Source organism: Zonotrichia albicollis, chromosome 2 (genome assembly GCF_047830755.1).
Source record: "Zonotrichia albicollis isolate bZonAlb1 chromosome 2, bZonAlb1.hap1, whole genome shotgun sequence".
Lineage (NCBI taxonomy): Eukaryota > Metazoa > Chordata > Aves > Passeriformes > Passerellidae > Zonotrichia > Zonotrichia albicollis.
Window position 1 is genome coordinate 94878624 of NC_133820.1, and position 15022 is coordinate 94893645.

Genomic DNA, 15022 nt, shown 5'->3' on the forward strand with positions numbered 1-15022 from the left:
CTGAATAAAAATGTGACTTCTAGAGCATCACAATGAAGGCTGGAAGTTGTAAACCTAGCTGAAACTGTTCAAGCTTGAATAAAATCTGTGGTGTGCACAACTGAAGAGCTGTCTCTGAGCTATGAAGGTAAATGTTCTTTCTTCTCAGATTCCCCCAGTTCCTCTTCTGAAATAAGATCCTTGTAGCTCTTTTACTGTCTCACTCTAATTTTTTCTGCTTTTACTTATGAGTTTTCAACCTTGCCGGAAACATCATAGCTCTCCAGCTCTCCTTCTTTTCCAAAGAAGCAAAGACACATAGGTTTTTATTTGCTAAAAACCAGATCTTCATGGCACAGTTAAAACCTTACTGCTCTGTCCCCCAGGAACACCCTTTGCAATCAGAGGGTCACTGTCCCTGGATGGTGAAGCAGATGGACAAAGACAGCACTAAGGAAAAAATAAAGGAGATGGGCAGGATTGGCAAACTAAGCTTTGATTCACCCTTGTGTTCTGTTACATGCTATAAAATTGGTATGAGCACGAAAATAACCCTAGAAATTATGTTGTCTTTTTTTGCTTTCACAATTCACCAAAATGTGGCAATACTCTGTACAGACTATATTTCAGATACAATTCTTCTGAGGCTAAAAACACACATTTAAGGAGTGGATTTGGGTGTGTTGATGCTCTGGCTCCATCTAACAGCATGTATTAGAAGAATACTTGCCGTAAGTGTCTCATGTTTTTTACTCATTTGGAGATCAAACTGAAGGGCGGGGTTTCCTCTCTGGGTTCTGTCATGGCATTTTCTAAAGTATGTTCTCTGATCTTTAGGTTTCTTCTCACTGTGAGGATAAAAGTGTTTAGATTTGTATGCATTTTTAACTTAAAGTCAGACATGTAGCACCTTATTTTCTCCCAGTGTTTTCATCTTGAGCTGTGACAAGAGGGTAGTTCCACCAGCAAAGTTTCCTGTAATATTTTATCAGTAAGGGAAGTTTTAGGGCCACAAACAATTGGGCAGTCAGTCAGTACAATAATGACTTTTTTTAAAGAATTTGTTAAGCCCTATTTAATCTTTGGTCAGAAATGATAAAAACTTTATCAGTTCTGTTTGGGTTTTGTTTGGTTTTTTTTTTTTTTTTTTTTTTTTTTTTAAGTGACAGTATGATTCCCAATTCTAAAAATATATTCAGAATAAGCAAGAGTCCAAAGAGGCTCCAGAATCTCTGCTGACTCCCCCTTGGATGCTATTTTCTGACGCTGTCTGTCTTGCAAGAGAGCAGACATTAAGATACAGAATGATCAGGTTGGAAGAGATCTTCAAGATCATTGAGTCCAACCCAGCCCTAACACCTCAACTAAACCACAGCACCCAAGTGCCACATCCAGTCTTTTTTGAAACACATCCAGGGATGCTACACTATCTCCCTGGGCAGACCATTCAGTACTTTATCACTCTTTCCATAAAAAATGTTTTCCTAATATCCAGCCTGTATTTCCCTTGGTGCAGCTTAAGACTGTGTCCTCTGGCTCTGTCAGCTGCTGCCTGGAGAAAAAGACCAACCCGACCTGAATACAGCCACCTTTCAGGGAGTTGTAGCCTAAGTGTTTCTTCCCAAGGAAGCAAACTATATTCCTCTAAAACGAGCTGGTTGATAACAAATAGTGCTTCAGAAAGGAGTTTCTGCAGGTGGTTCTGAACAACTTCTGCAAATTACCTGATCTTTGCCACCCTGAGCTTTTCCTGCAGTAAATGTCCTCTTTCTGTTGGTACCTCTTGCTCCTTCCAGTAGCAGCAATAATTGCAGTGTGCTTACGTGGCTTTCAGCACTGGCTTTTGTGCTTTGGTACCAAGGTCTATGGCAACTGAAAACCCATCTCCTTTAAAGCTCAGCCCACTTCTCCCACTATAAATACCAGCTGGCTATTATTTCCTTTTCAGATTTTTCCACACGCATTTTTGTACTTTGTTTTGTTGGTTTTTATCTTTCAGTAATTATCCAAATACCTTTCTATGTCCAAAGTCTATTACACCTTTTTTTCATAACAGTTCATAAAAGGAAATATGATTTTTAGATCAGCTTTCTGCATACTGATCTGCATTGGAAGAGATATCAGGCAAAAATGTTGTTTATAAAGTAACTGTTATTTTATGACATGGATGCCATCAAAGATTAGTTCCATAAGAGAAAATGCAATTTATTGATTAATGAAATAATTTGTATCTCTTAAAATAATTTTCTTAGTAATGCTGTATTTTATCTAAAACAGATATTGTCTTTTATGCACTCCTTTCAGAAACAACCCTTAACATATTTTCTCTTTAAGTCTTGTTTTATTAGACTACAGTATATTCACTGAATTCTAGAGAGTTAAGCTTTTTGGTGTCTGGAGAGACATTTATGGCAGTTTTTCTTCATAAGATGTGAGCTAGAAATATCTAGTTTAGTATAAATGCTGTAAGTAGTCTGGTTGTAGCAGTAGATGGTATAGACCTCTACACAGGCCTATAAATTATAGTGAAAAATTTGTTTTGGGTTTTCTTTTTTTTTAAGATAAAGCCTTTTAAAGCAGGCTATGGTATAAATTTTTCCAAGGAAAAATTTTTCCTTTTGCTGACAGGAGCTCTTGATTCTTCTAATAATATTTCAAATTTATGCTAATTGTATAAACTTGTCTTTGTATTTAACTGCTGACATTCAGGTTTAGTGGCTTACTACATACTTTTTCAAACCTGTTTCTTCTATCTCTTTATTTTACCATGAAAATTTTAAGTATTTAAAGTCATTTTTATTTATTATAAATGTTTGACTTGCTGAAAAAAAATCTGGAATACCTTTTCTCTCTTTTTGGCAAAATGAGATTTTTAGTAATGAAATGTTTGTTCCTTTTGAGAAACATCTGATGTCCATTTTTTCTTTCTCTTTGTTTCAAGGAGAAAATAATTAAATTTTAAGATTATAACTTATTGCAGGTTTTGTATGTTTTCTCTCCTGATACTAAGTTCGGTTTGTCTCTGCTCTTCAGAGAGAAAGGAAAGAGAAAACTGACTGAAGCTGTTCTTAAACAGGTGTCACACTCAGTTTATACAGTTTGATTGAGCTGCATCCTTCCAAGTCTAAGTGAATGTGATTTTGGCACTCCTGACATATATTAGAGTTCTTTTATTTGATAAACCAGGAGCATGTGAGTATGTTTTAGTTGTTCAAGTACTGCTGCCATTTGCCAAATTATCTAAACATTTCCTATTTAAGGCTTTTGTCCCCATTTGCATTTTCTCCTCAAAGGAAAAATAGCTCATTGTCATAAACTGTTATATTCACAAGAAGTAAAACAGAGCTGGAATGCCTTCATATTCAGTAACAGAGCAATGTTTGTGGTATTCCCTGTACTGACATTGTCTAGACAGTAAAAAACGTTCCCTTATTCTTGAAAATCTTCCTTTCAAGCTCAAGTCTGCATGTCTCATTGTTTCAGAATCAAGTTGCCTAAAACATCTTTCCCATAGGAATGGAAGGAAGCAGTCACACATGTCACTGCATGGGATGCAGCTCTGTGTAACCAGGGCTTTCTTTCCTGCATGGCCTCTGATCCAAGCACCTAAAGCCTCCTGCAGTGGGCCACAAGGCCACCTGGCCCAGGGACATGAGCAGCATCAGTGGCCTTTGAGGAGCTTTTAGTTTGATACGAACTGCATGAACTCTAAGATGACCAGGATTTAGGAATTTCCAATGCGATAATCCCAGGTTATGTGCTCTGTTGATGGCTTGGGTTAAAAAAACCTGATTTAGAACAAGGAAGAAAACTAAAGTTTAATGAATGCTAATTATTCTTCTATAGTTTGTTTTTCTGTATCTCCACCTCTGTTATGTAGAATGAGTTATGTGACTGCTCAGTTTCGTAAACACGGTGAGGGTGTAGCTGGATTCTTGAAAGAGGCCAGCAGATCTGACAAACATGGCAAGAATTTAGGAGCCATCTGTGAAGGCATTTTATTCATAATGATTTTTGTACATGCACACAAGATGCATCGCATCAGGGCAAAATCTTTTGAGCTCCACTGCTGAAACAAAACCATCTCTGTATTCCTTGCTTAGATCTCCTTCATTAAGATGCTGTGGCAAATGCTGTTGGCAACTTCAGCCATCTACAGTCTGACAGGAATAAACTATTTTAGTCCTGTGTTGCAGCTGCTCCAGTATGTTATGAAGTGTACTGTTGTTGCCCTTGGCCTTAAAGGGGCTATGGGAAAGAGGGGGAGGAACTCCTCCTCAGGGAGTGTAGTGAGATGACAAGGGGTAGCCTAGGAGAACCTGATGTAGCAGGAGGTGTCCCTGACCATTGCAAGAGGTTAAAACTAGATGATCTTTAAGATTCCTTCCCATCTAAACCATTTTGTGATTAAAGCTTTTAAATTTATGCTGCAAGCCCTAGCACAGTTTGAAAGAAAATGGTCTTTGTCAGAGCGTAGCCTGGCTATGGACTAAGAGACCAAAAGAAACTCAAGTCATGTATGTGTTGGGAAAGATGCTCAATTTGGTGCCTGTTCATGAAGACAGGAAGACACTGATCTAGAAAAAAACCATAGTTATTAACATGGCTGTGAGAAACTTACAGTGCTTTAAATATGGGAATACCCAGAATATATCTGTTGTCATGCACAAGAGAACTGAACACATTGCTAGTCATGGATGGTCTGAGGAACAAAAGAATCCAAACAGTCAAATGTCCCCTCAGTGGGGGTGGTGTTTGAAAAGATGTGTAGGAAGCCATAGTTCTTATCTCCCTTTGAAAACTTTAACATTCTCCTTTAAAAAATAGTTTTCAGCATTGCACTGTATTTTCTGCTTTAGCATCTTTCTTGTGGTTCATCACTTCATCTGTTTAGGAGCGCATGACACTCTATATCTTTGTGCTCCATGATACTGATGAGCCAGCTCACGAGGTTCCCTCCCCAGCCCAGAGAGCTTTTTTTCAGATCATGACACAGAAATACATGGCTGTTCTTGTGCATTTCATTGGTGAAAAGAAGTTGGTTTCCTGAGTTTGGCTCCCAGAGGAGGGCTGTTAGTATCATTTCCCTTGCAGTGTGTACTGCAGTGGTGGAAAGAACAGTGTAATGATATGGAAGTTTAGATATTTCTCTGGGTGGAGAAAACAGAGTTGAGGAGTTGCTGATTTTGACATTGTGGTCCAGCTGAAAAGAAAACAAAAGCAGTTAAAATTATTACATGATTCAACTTGCAAGGAGTGATAATTTGTTTCACAAATTAATCAGTTGATTCATATTTGGACTTTTGTTCTAAAATTATTTTAAACTAGTGATTTAAATTTAGTTGAAGGTCAAGAGTAAAACTGCAGGTTGGGAGTTTTCTCCATACTACAGACAACAATAGTTTTTCCTCCTATTCTCTACTAATTATTTGCTTCCTTTTCACTTCTGCCTTTCTCCGTTTGCATGCAAAATAAAAGCATATACAACAGAAAGGCACTTAGTATGACTAAATAATTCAAGTTCTCTTTTATTTTTTCCCTTAAAGGATATCATATGAATAAAAATATACATATTTATATGTGGTTTTGTTGCTAATGCTGGGATCTGGGGAGGCAGATCTGCACTTAATTCTTATCAAGAACATTCACAACTGTATTTTTGGAATATTTTCCTCTTATTATCTAAAACAAAAATGAAAGTGCAGCTTTCTAAAGTAAAATTATAATGTTCTTAATAGTCTAAATTTTAATACATTGCAAAATTAAAAAAAAAAACCAAAACAAATTATAAATACAAGGCAAAATGGCAAACCATTATGTATGTGAAATAAAAACCACCCAACTAGAACACCCCCTTTTCCTGCCTGTGTAATTTATGAAAAGCCATTCAGTCAAACAATACAGCATTTTCCATTTGAACTCATAAAATTTGAGTTCGTAAAACAAGCTAGCATAACTCTTCCTGCCTTGGGAACACTAGCTGTGAATAACTTCTCCACAGAATGTAGGAAATGTGGAAAGCAAGCGTCACTTGAGAAAAATAGCTCATGCATTTGTCATTCCCACATCCATTTTTGTGACTCATTTATTTTTATGCTGCTGTTTTCCTAAGTGCCTGGAGTGCTATCAGAAAGCTTAAACAAATGACAGCAAATCCTCTTGCCTTTTTTTTCAGGAGTGGAGTGGGGAATTGGAGTGATGTCTTATTTGTCCTTATAGAGCAGGATTTTTACTTATGGGGCTTGTTATTGCCAGGTTTAAAAATCTCAGTTATTATTCTTTGCTATTCTTATCATTGCTTTGCCTTATTTTCCCCAGATGCTGTTTCTTTTTGTTGCCTTGTCTCCTTCTTCTGCATCTGGGTAATAGGAAAAGTCAATTAGACTTGCCCTTGCTGTCAGCAGAAAGCACTAGACAGGAGCCAGCAAAGGAATTCACCACAGCTTTAATGTTAAGCACCCCCAGCTATGTCTGGTGCTATGAAGTCAGAGAGGAGAACATGTTGAGAGAGAGATTAACTGCAGACCCTTCCCCTGCAGCCTTCTGGTGTAAAATCTGCTTGCCAAGATTTAAAAGAAGCTAAAACTACATAGTGATATCAGATGTTGAGTAGGGATCAAAAGCACAAATGTGTATTGATGAGTTCTTGCATTGCTACTGACTACGTTGCATCTCATTTGTTGCCAAGCCCTAATGACTGGGATGGTTTGTTATGCTTGTGCCTGCACTGTGTTAAATGCAGTGACAGACTTCAGTACTTCAAAACCAGATAAGAAAGTGGAACACATCATTTGATCATATCTTACATCTCAGAAGGGCAGTAATGTTTATGGAACTGCAAAGGGCATTTCTGCCTTAATTATATATTTTATTATAGGTGGTCCCCAGTTCTAGTTAGCATTTGCTGATATATGTGTTAGTGAGAATCTTTTTAAAGGTAAAAAACACTACAGAAGTCTGTAATTACTTTCTTCCTGCTTATTAGTAAGAACTAATTGTGTGTTCACATCTGTGCTTTGTATGCTAAATATATATATTTTACCTTCCCCTCCATATGCATCCTGTTAGCATGGGTTCCTATAGGAGACTGCTATGTGATGGCACACTGGGGACAGCTGCAGCCTGTGTTTTAGATGAACATTGCAGAAAGGTGCCCTTAGCCTCTTTCGGTGAGTATTCTGTGGGGCAATGTGATTATGGGTAATTAATTGCCTCTTTATAATTAAAGTAGCCCAGTCCTACAGACCTCCACTGCTACATTAGGGTACAGAATGTACAAAATTATTTTTGGTTTGTGTAAAGGTTCAAAGAGGACTTTCCATGTTTTGAGCAAAGGCAGTGATTGTTTAGTGATGCAAATAGGGAGGTTACAAACTGAGGTTTCTATTCCTGGTTTGTGATCTTGAAACACCAGAATCTCTGTTTCTAATTTCTTTCCATATCTCTACTTGTGGACTGACACCCTTAAAACATCCAAAATTTAGCTCAGATTTTTTTAACAAGATAAAATGTGCCTGGTGCTGACCTTGGATACAGCTAATGCAGATTCATTGGATGACTTGAACAAACCACAGGTAGCATAAACATAATTTATGTCTTCCTGGATACAGAACCAGGAAGGATATGTTTCAGGCTGCACAGTTGAAATTAGCACAGCTGAAAAACTGACCAAAGCTTTATTGCAACATTTCTGCAGAGGCTGTGTGAGTAGGAGCATGCAGCACACTGAGCCTCAGCTGTGTTACGTTCTGGTACTGGGGGAACTTGGCATCACGAAACCGACACTGCCAGAAAAAGCAGATGTTTACAGTCTTTGACATAGCAGCAACAACCCATTGATTTCCAGAGGCTTAACTTAGTACAAGGTCTCCTCCCTGCTCTGCCTGCCATCTTCTACATTACCTTCCCAGCCCACTTTCTGAAGACAGCACTGAGACAGAGGTAGAAGAATCTCTTCTTTACTGTCTTATGCACATCTGAGAATATTTTGAAACACCTTCAGGTTTCACAGCATTTTTCTCTGCTGCATTACCTCTACTCATTGGCCTTAGTCTTCACATCTTAAGATTGGCTAATGAGAAGGAAAATTAAGATTTGCTTGTTTGTCTTAGAGTAGTGAATTTTCTGCTTCAAAAGTAATGCTGGGCAGGAGAGGATGCATTAAGAGGGTGAAGCAATGGACAAACATGCATCTGACCCAACAAGTTCTGTTCTCACCCAGCCCTTTTGCAGTGAACTTTTTAAACTCAACACAATGGGATTTCAGAAAAACATCAGCTCAGCACATCAGTTTTGGCAACAGTTGAATGTCAAGTTTATGCTGTTCTTGCACATGCCTGTTAGCCTTTATTTACAAATAATAATTTATACAACTTTATTTTTTTATACTACTCTTTAAGTTTTCTGTGAATTTACAAGTATGTTTAATTATCAGTGTAATCTACAGTATAATATATATTGTCTTCTGCTCTGTTCTCAGTATGTCTTCAGTGAATCATTTGTACAGTGATATAAAGGATTTTAAAGCATGAAAGATGAGGTTGATACACACAACTAATTTGCTATATAAACAAAATATAATATTGTTTAACTAGATTAAGTTTACATCACTTAAGTTTTTACATCCTCTTTTAAGTGTTCTAATCTATCAAATGGGAAGGTGAAAATCAACACTTGATCACTTGATCAAATTCTCAGGCATCTGGCTTGCAGACCCTTCATTATTTCAACAATATTAATTTTGTGTGGAGCTATTTTAGAGCTCAGAAACATTCCTTAGTAGAGAATGGAAGAATGGAAGAAAATAATTAACTATACATCCTCAGAAGTATGCTCTTTCAGAAGCTTAAGTTGAACTTTTTTTTTTTTCTTTTTGCTGAGACGGGGATGCAGTTTTATGTTGCCGTGAGTGCTTTACTGATTGTGGTTTTGAGCTTGTTTTCAAGAAGAAAATATCATTCATTTATGCTGTCATCCTCAAACACTGTTTGGGGAATGTCTGAGAAATGCCCACTCTTGCTGGAAAAGTCAAGAGGAGTAGCCATGAACTGATACCTGATCTCCTCCAAACTGTGCAGGAAAGGTTGCTGTTCTTTTTCCATGGAAAGATGCTTTCTCCAAACAAAAACCCACCACACCTTATTTCCCAACCGCAGTCACTGTATTGGTTATCCAACAAGGCAACATTGATGTCCGATGCTAGATTTAGTTACTTTCTTCGTTAGATGCAAGTGCCTACACCTTTTGTTAAAATAAACAAACCAAAGCAACCAATGACCTTCTCAGTTATTTCCATTTCTTACCCATTCTGGGCAAAGAGGAACTGGGAGTTCCAGCAGGCACAATGAATGAGCAATAGGGGCTATAGGAAGCACAACTCTGTAGTTCACGTTGAGGGATTTCCTGCCTGAGAGTTTTCAGCTAATTTCAGCTGCAGAAGTATGTGGTAAAGGAAGGTGTTCGTTCGGGTAGGGCACATGCACTCTGCCAGAGAGAACTTAGACGCAATTTGAAATTTTACACAAAGCACATTCTCCACCCTCAGATAGAGGAAACAGTCAGCGAAGTGTGCAGAACAAAGATGCTTATGACTCATGAAACAGATGAATGGGGTTTTACTGGCATGCCTAGTTTGAGTTGAATATGAAGGATAAAAAATGCCTCAGACCATCCCTGGTGAATTAAGCAAATGCTGGGTTCAGCTGTGATTATGCTTGCTGCTCGTATTTGGAAGTTGATTTCTGTTGGAATTTGTCATATCTGTTGTTTTTCTTCATAAGATCTTCTTTTGTGTAGCCAGCAACAGTGGGTCAAAAAGAAGGCATGCACACACACAAAAGCTGTGGGTTGTATTTTAATAGGGATCCCTACTGCTTATCATTGCTGGTTTATGTAATTGTCTGGAAAAGGTCAGCATAGTTTGTGCTGTGAGCAACTGAAGCTGAAAATTTCTGTGCTTCTTTTTTTTCTCCCCCCTGCACTGGACTTGTAATATTTTGACTAAATGCAGTATGAAAAAGGAACTGCAGGGGAAAATTACTGAATTCTAGCCTCAGGCTATTGCACCTTTCTTCTTAAATTGTTGTGAATCTTACTAACAAAGCTGGTCCCAAATAACAGTTGGTCACAAAATATTTAGTTTAAAGACCAAACATTTTCAGATCTTTAGCTCGAAGGAAACTTCCACAGTGCTTGGCTAGATTATTTCTGCATCTCTCTTACAAATTCTGTGCTAGAATATCTATAATTTTGATTTTGTTTTCTCTGGTGCATACTCAAACAGTCATATTCAGTGTGATTTTTTTTATGTTGATTATACTTTACTAATTATTTCTATAGGCTTTGCATATAATTTAAAATATTTTCTTTGCTTTTAACATTGTTTTGCTCAAAGCAGCTGACTGGTTGCTCAAATGTATTTCAGATGAGGATAAGGCTGAGGGAGTGTTTCTGCTCTTGGCTGAGTGAAGTTAGCCTCTGCTGTCTAGGGGAAAATCAGGATGAAGAATTCAACCTCAGCTTTTGTTTGGATTTCAGAGCTCTACAAGAAGGCTCAGAGAGATTTGGGCTTGGTACTTGGTCCTCAAGGTTCTAGGGAAGGAACCAGAAACTTGTGTTGTATTGAGAAGAAAAGCTGACATGTCACCTGCAAAGCCAAGACCTTTTGTTCTTCTTCAGAAATGGGGAACCTGAAGAGATCACAGGCAGTGGTGCTGTGTTAAGGAACTGCAACCTGAGAAAACTTAGAGCAAAGGCAACAGGATGAAAAGGAACATATTCCAGGGAAGACACTGGCAGAGAACATTTGGGTTCTTCAGCATTTTTTTCCCTTACTATTAAATATGTAATGGATGGAGTACAAAAGATTTTATTCCAGTGTTCCTAAAAAAGCAGTACCAATTTCTTCAAACTCCAAGGGCTATATGTTGTTATTCTTGCTGTCTGTCTTTGGGAAAGCAGGCAGATAGAAAGATATGCACAACAGAAAGATAGCTGAATTGTCTTGGAAACATGCACTTTCTTCTCAAATAGATGGGAAAATTCCATCAACAGTTGCACAAGCTGCATTTCTACCAGAGGAACCTGGGAGTGATTCCCACCCCTTGGCTTCAGATGTACCTCTCTGCACCCTTTCTGTATTGAGTAAGGTGAAGACTGGATATACATATCTCCTGAAAAGTTAAGCATGGGATAAAGTTGCAGGATTTTTCAGGAGATCCCATAATCAGGGTGACTGGGAATCACAATATGTTATGCTCCTTCTGGGGAGTATGTCTGTCCTTTGAGGTAAATATAGTACAGATGCTCAGAAATTGAAGGCATGTTTATTACATAAGGAGTTCATCTACCCAAATAAAGAGAAAATAGTATCTAGGAGACTTGCTTTGTAATTGCAGAAGCAGTCATAAGAAGTGACTTTTGACACACCTGATGTCACTTTCATAAAATATTTACAGAAACATGTGAGTAATGAGCTGTAACCAAAATAAGTTTTACTTCTGAAAGCAGTAGTCTGTGAGTGAAGAAAATGGCCAGATTTACTCAGAGCAGCAGAAGCTGCAAGCCAGCTGTCTCATCAGAATTAAAATAGAAGTGAAGTCTTTTTTCAGTAAGGTCTATGTGCTTGTTTGTCTTTTGTTTCCTCTTTGTAGCCTTGTTTTGCCCCAAATCTGACACAATAAAGTAAGTTAATTATTCATATTTGAATTTTGTTTCATAATGAGTATGGTTTCTAATGCACACCTTTGTGTGCATTAATTTCATTTAGGGAATAAATAAACCTAAAATAGGGCAGGCCAATCATACTTTCCCTTTACCTCATCTCAGATTTTTCTTACCAGTATCAGGCATTTGCATGTATGAGGCTACAGAGGTGCAAAGGCCAGATAAAATTATGTAACAACCCCTGCTACACTTTTGAAGAGGAATATCCTTCAGCAGATGTTAGCCAGGAGTGCTGTAGTTAACAGGACTTAGAGATACTCACACACCTGACGTAGGTGTCTCTTCTCCTACCAAAGTCAGGAAACACAGAAAGCTAAAATCTCAGTGAGCAGGAGAGTGCAACCTAGAGTTTGACCCAGCAGGACAGTTTTCTTGGGAAATGGTAAGGAAAAAGAGGGCCACTGACCTAGAGTACAGTTATAGGAAGAAGGTTGGCTCCTGGAGCCCTACAGTGCCATGGGCAGTCATGCACTGAAATGCAAAGGAGTCCTGCAGGGTGGGTAGCCAGTGCTGTTGGTGATGTCTTTCTATTGCCTCCTGAGCTTGTCTGAATAAGTTTGTGTCCCAGAGGAGAAGCCAGAAGGAGATGCAGGCATAGAATTTAATTCTCTGTGCATGAGGAAACAAGGCTGGAATCTGCATAAGAAACAGGGAGGATTTGAAATTAGTCATGACACAAAAAGGCTTTTATGTGATATAACCAGCTCCTCTGTGACTGCTTAGACAGCAGTTCAGCTGTCCTAAAACTGCCTGCTGGGGACCAAATGCTGGCTTTTGTCAAAAGATCAAATGCTAAATAACAAAAATTAATGTCAGATACGTTTCCCTCTGGAAGTGACTGAGAATATGGCAAGACAAAATATCAGAAAAGGGCAGTCTTGTCTAAGTCAAGCTGGAAGTAATGCAAGGGTGTGAGTGGCAAGTATTAGTCATCGGTATTTTCTGTGCTCCTACACTGGCAGATCCCAGCTGCCTGCCTAGGCCAGATGCAGCTGTGCAGGGCAGCGTACAGCCCCAGCTGCATCTGTGGAGGGGTCCAAACTTTCTGCCTGAACAAAGATTGAACTTTCTTCCCTTCCTCCAGAGAGCTTCACTCAGCAATAGAGCAACTGTGGAGTATTTGTTCTGCTGACAAGTTGGAGGATCTGACTTCTCGCAGGAGTTCCGCACACTCTGGATTTGATAAAATACAGAGCAAAACCTCAAAACCTCAGTCAAGACTGACTGTTTGCTGAGTCCTAGCTGGTACTGACTAAATGTCTGCTGAATGGCACTATGCCAAGCACTACAGTTTATCTTATCATCCTCTCAGAAGGAGATTTGTTCCATTGTGAAACGAAGGGACTCTAAATTTCTGTCAGTTAAGTCTTTGAGAGCCTTTTAATCAGAAACTTGGAGTACTACGCTGGTTGACTGGATTCTGACTTATCAACAGTGAGAAAACACTGCTAATCTTTTCATGGTTTGTGGTTTATTTATTCATAGAAGCTAAAAAAACAGATAACAGGAATTCATGGGCCATCCATTTAAGACTGCATACTCAACAAACTCCAAATAAGCCTAGCCCAGAAAGTTTGCCAAGTTGTAGGTACTATTTCTTTCTTTTCTGCAGTATTTATGTATGTCAAAATTCTAACTGCTACAGCACCTGTGGTTTGTGAAGAATCTTTACTATTTAAGTCTCTAGCCCTGCTGCCATAGATGGTCTCTGAAGAGAGCTGAAGATCAGCACAGCTGCAGTCCAGAGGCTTCCTATTTTCATTGTTCCTAGACATCATCCAGATAACAAAATGAATTTATTACCCCCTGATAGCATGGAAAAAATCATAGGTAGTTTGGCTTTGTTGTTTGTTTGTTTGTTTTTTTTTTTTTTTATCTTAGGTATTGGGTTTAGAAGAAAATCAAAATGTCTGTGTCTAGGTGTGGACTTGCAAAGAGAGGAAGGGGATCTATTGCCCAGTGGACTTTTTATTGCATGTTCCAGCCTTTCTTCCCTCAAACTGGAGCTAAGCTAGTTTTGTGTTTCTGGGAGGAGCATGCAGCACATTGAGCAGAATACAAAAATACTGCTCTTAGATAATAGGATATTAAGTAATAGCCTAGGTTCTTGGAAGCATTTGCAAGCCAAAAACTTGGGCCTTGGGGCAGGGCTAGGCAGTAGCAATCCATTTCCACTGCAGTTGAACTGGTCAGGTCCTTTCAGCTCATGGAAAATCATAACATTTAAACCTTATTCCTGGCCTTCCAGCTCTTCTGTGCATGCATGGCTTTCTGGTGTGTTGATACTGTTGAGGCTAGTAAAACATACTACTAAAAATATATATTTAAAGCTACAGTGACAGACAGGGTTTTAGCAGATTTTTAGTACAAACAGCACTGAGTCCAAGCTTTTCTAGTCCTCTTTTTAATGTAATTTTTTAAATGTGATTCATAGAAACGGAGTACTAAGCATGGGCCTATTTAAATCTCTGGCTTTATCTGATCCTGGCCTCTGGAATTCTGAAATATTTGTCTGTTATAGTTTTGCAAATCAGGCAAATCCAAGTCAAACATCCTAGGACCTGTTATTCTTTTCACCTCATGTAAATGTAATTAAGGAAAAACCTAAAAGAATAGTTACACTGAATTATAAAAAAGTTCTGCTGAGTAAGCAGGCCCATCTGTCTTCTGTTTGCATGCTATGACTCACAGATGCCCAGAAATCATCCTGCTTCCTGCCTGCCCTGAAAAAGAAGTTTTTACAATTAAAGTGTAGCTACCTTCTTTTAGAGTTAATTTTGATTCCTGTGCAGAAAATTCATTCTAGAGAAAATAAAATGGATGTAATTTGCTAACTAGTTAAAGGAGAAAGCAAAGTCAAAAAGTATACTTACTTTCTTATCTTTTATCTTTTTCTGTACGTCGCCTCTGTGATACTTTCAAAATCATTCTGGAATAGTAAGACCTGATATATCTGCTGTTCCTCATTGTCTGTGTGGTCACCAGCAGGATACAGGTTAGGGAGCTGGTGAAAGAGCTCATGGAGCAACTTTCCATCATTTCCCAGCAGTCCTGACACACTAGGGAGGTCTCTGTTGACTGGGCCTTATGTGACCCCCATTTACACAAGAAGGGTCAGAAGGAGGATTCAGGAAGCTACAGACCTATCAGCCAGACCTGGATGCTGGAGCAGATAATTTTGAGTGTCATTGTAAGCATGGAGCAGATCATTTTGAGTGTCATTTTGAGCACACACAGGACACTGAGGGATCAGGCCCAGCCGGAATGGGTTTAGGAAAGGCATGTCCCATTTGACCAACCTGATCTCCTTCTATGACAG

The 15022-nt window shown here is 38.6% G+C and overlaps 1 protein-coding gene across 1 annotated transcript in view; it reads right to left on the bottom strand.

The window, feature by feature from the left end:
• Window positions 1–1153: 1153 nt before the first annotated feature.
• The window catches only part of LOC113459320 (uncharacterized), a 51253-nt gene continuing 37384 nt past the window's right edge, over window positions 1154–15022 (bottom strand). Inside the window, exon 5 of the mRNA XM_074535711.1 lies at window positions 1154–5182. The gene's annotated coding sequence lies outside the window, so the exon portion shown is untranslated. The remainder of the gene's footprint in view (window positions 5183–15022) is intronic.